Source organism: Penaeus chinensis, chromosome 6, assembly GCF_019202785.1.
Source record: "Penaeus chinensis breed Huanghai No. 1 chromosome 6, ASM1920278v2, whole genome shotgun sequence".
Taxonomy (NCBI): domain Eukaryota; kingdom Metazoa; phylum Arthropoda; class Malacostraca; order Decapoda; family Penaeidae; genus Penaeus; species Penaeus chinensis.
In genome coordinates this window covers 31510740-31513239 of record NC_061824.1, presented here as the reverse complement: position 1 = coordinate 31513239, position 2500 = coordinate 31510740, and positions in this window count along the sequence as shown.

Genomic DNA, 2500 nt, shown 5'->3' with positions numbered 1-2500 from the left:
ATATATATATATATATATATATATATATATATATATATATATATATATATATATATATATATATTTATATATATATATATTTATATATATATATATTCATATATATATGAATATATATGAATATATAAAGAAAATATGCACATATATAAATATATATATATATTTATATATTTTTTTCTTAATATATATATATGAATATATATAAATATATATATTCATATAATATTTTTTTTCAATATATATATATATTTTTTTTAATATATATATATGAATATATACATATATTATGAATATATATATATATACATATTTATATATATATACAAATATGAATATATACATGTATATATTAATAAATATATATATATATATATATATATATATATGAGAAAAAGTAAGACATTCACAAATAATATTTCTGAACTATTTGTTATTCCATATTTTGAGACTAAGAGCTACTATACAGCTCCACCACAAGAGAGCCTTTAAGACTAGACACACAATAAACAAAACAATGAACAGTAAAATAATGTTTAATGTCTATAAACTTAGAGCTACAATTTATTCTAATCTTATTCTGGTGGACACACGAAAACAGATAACGGCAAAAAAAAATAATAAGAAGAAATTGTGCTAAATGCTTATATTGTGCCAATATTATTTTCTCCTTTACTAACCATAAGAGTTCTTGATAATGATCCTCAAGTTGCTTTTTCTTTTAGTTTTTATAATTAAATCTGTACATATTTCTCTGTCTTCATTTCGTTATTTTCTTCCCCAAATTACTGTTTTGTTCCAGCTAGCAACGGGTGATGGAGTAAACATCAGCAATGTTTGTCCCATCAAAGCAGTATGTTCTTGAACAAAATCGCTCTTCCATTCAGGCTGCTGTTCTGGTATGGTGTTCATAGAACATTTCAATTTCAGTTGTACCGTCAAGTGGCTTTGAGGATTCCCGTATGTCCTTTCAAGCACTATGCACGCAGGAGAATGACTGCATGATTTTTTTTTTTTTTTTTTATTGCTTTCAATCTATGCACTGTTGCTGAAATTCGTCTTCTTAGTGTTTCTTTTAATTTCAATGGCAAGATTGATCGTATGCATAGGGGGTGCTCGTGCCCTTAATTCTGCAGGGTCAGGAGTTAAGGACCGGATTTCTTTTGAGGGCAGTGTTCCCATTCTGCATGGAAGCAATCATCACCGTTTTCTCGAAGTGTAAACGAAGAAACCCAAGACGGATCCAATGTAATTAAACAATTTAATCATTATAAAACTATAGTGTACCATAAATAAAATAAAATAAAAATAAAACATTGTCACCAGAGACAAATAAATATTCAAAACTGCTTTAACCTTTCACACAACTTCCAGCTACTTTGTTGACAGGTGTGAGTGTGGAAGTTGCATTTTTGTCTCTGATTTTGGTTTTATCCTTTCCACGTCTACATTGGATGTTGGCAGTGACAAAATTTCAAGGGCAAGGAAAGATTATCTTTTAGATACTTTCTGTATAGTTCTACAGCATGGGCATTTCTATATTTTTTCGAGACACCAGTTATGATGTAAGAAAATAAGTTCTTAATAATGCACTTGTGTTCAAGTAATCATACAAAGCAAACCAGAAGAATCTGTAACTGATCAATATTAGCATTTAGATATATATCATTAGAAACTGGTATAAATGTGTAAACGTGCATATATATACAAATTATATATTCCAGAATTCAGTTAATCTTGGAAATATATTATCAAAATGAATTTGTCCCATTGTTTCCAAAATTTTGCTCCACAAGCTACCTTTTGAGATTTTAAATGCAACCATGTCCTTTGTTATCTTAACTGTAAAGTTACCATAATGGTTCTCTTAATCTCAAGTATGGAATCTTTATTAATCAATGATCTGGTGAAGCCCCAAGGTCCCGTGAACTGTCAAACCATATTCCTGTTTCGTTAATATGTAATCGCAAATAGGTGCACTGCAACTAGCTCACGATTTGTTCCCCAGAGAAATTATTTAATATCGCTGAATTCATGGTCTCCCATTATCCTTCTAAACAGATGGTGTAACCGCAACTGCTGGCCATCAATCGTCCTTTCCTGATAATGTGCCAAAAATCATTTGATCTCAACAACTTGAAATGACTGTTCATGTCAGTTTTCATGTTGGAAAAAAATGTCTGTCATTATTTGCTACAATGATCAATATACTGTCAACAGTTGGGACAGATATTTTTCCATTTTGCAACAAAGCGAAGTTATGGACTCATCACCCACCAAAGACCAGTCAATTTCCCATTACCAGATAATTCTTTATAATAGACATTTTCTGTCTTCCTCATTTGGTTCATCTTTAGTGTCGAGAAAGGTGTGATGCAAGCTTCGGTGCGTCTATTCATATGTGCTTTTTCCACTGATATTTCATTTCAGGTTTAGTTATGGGCCCCAAGCAAAAATCCGAGAAGCATGATTGACACATGATTCCCACCAGGATTAGTGGGAA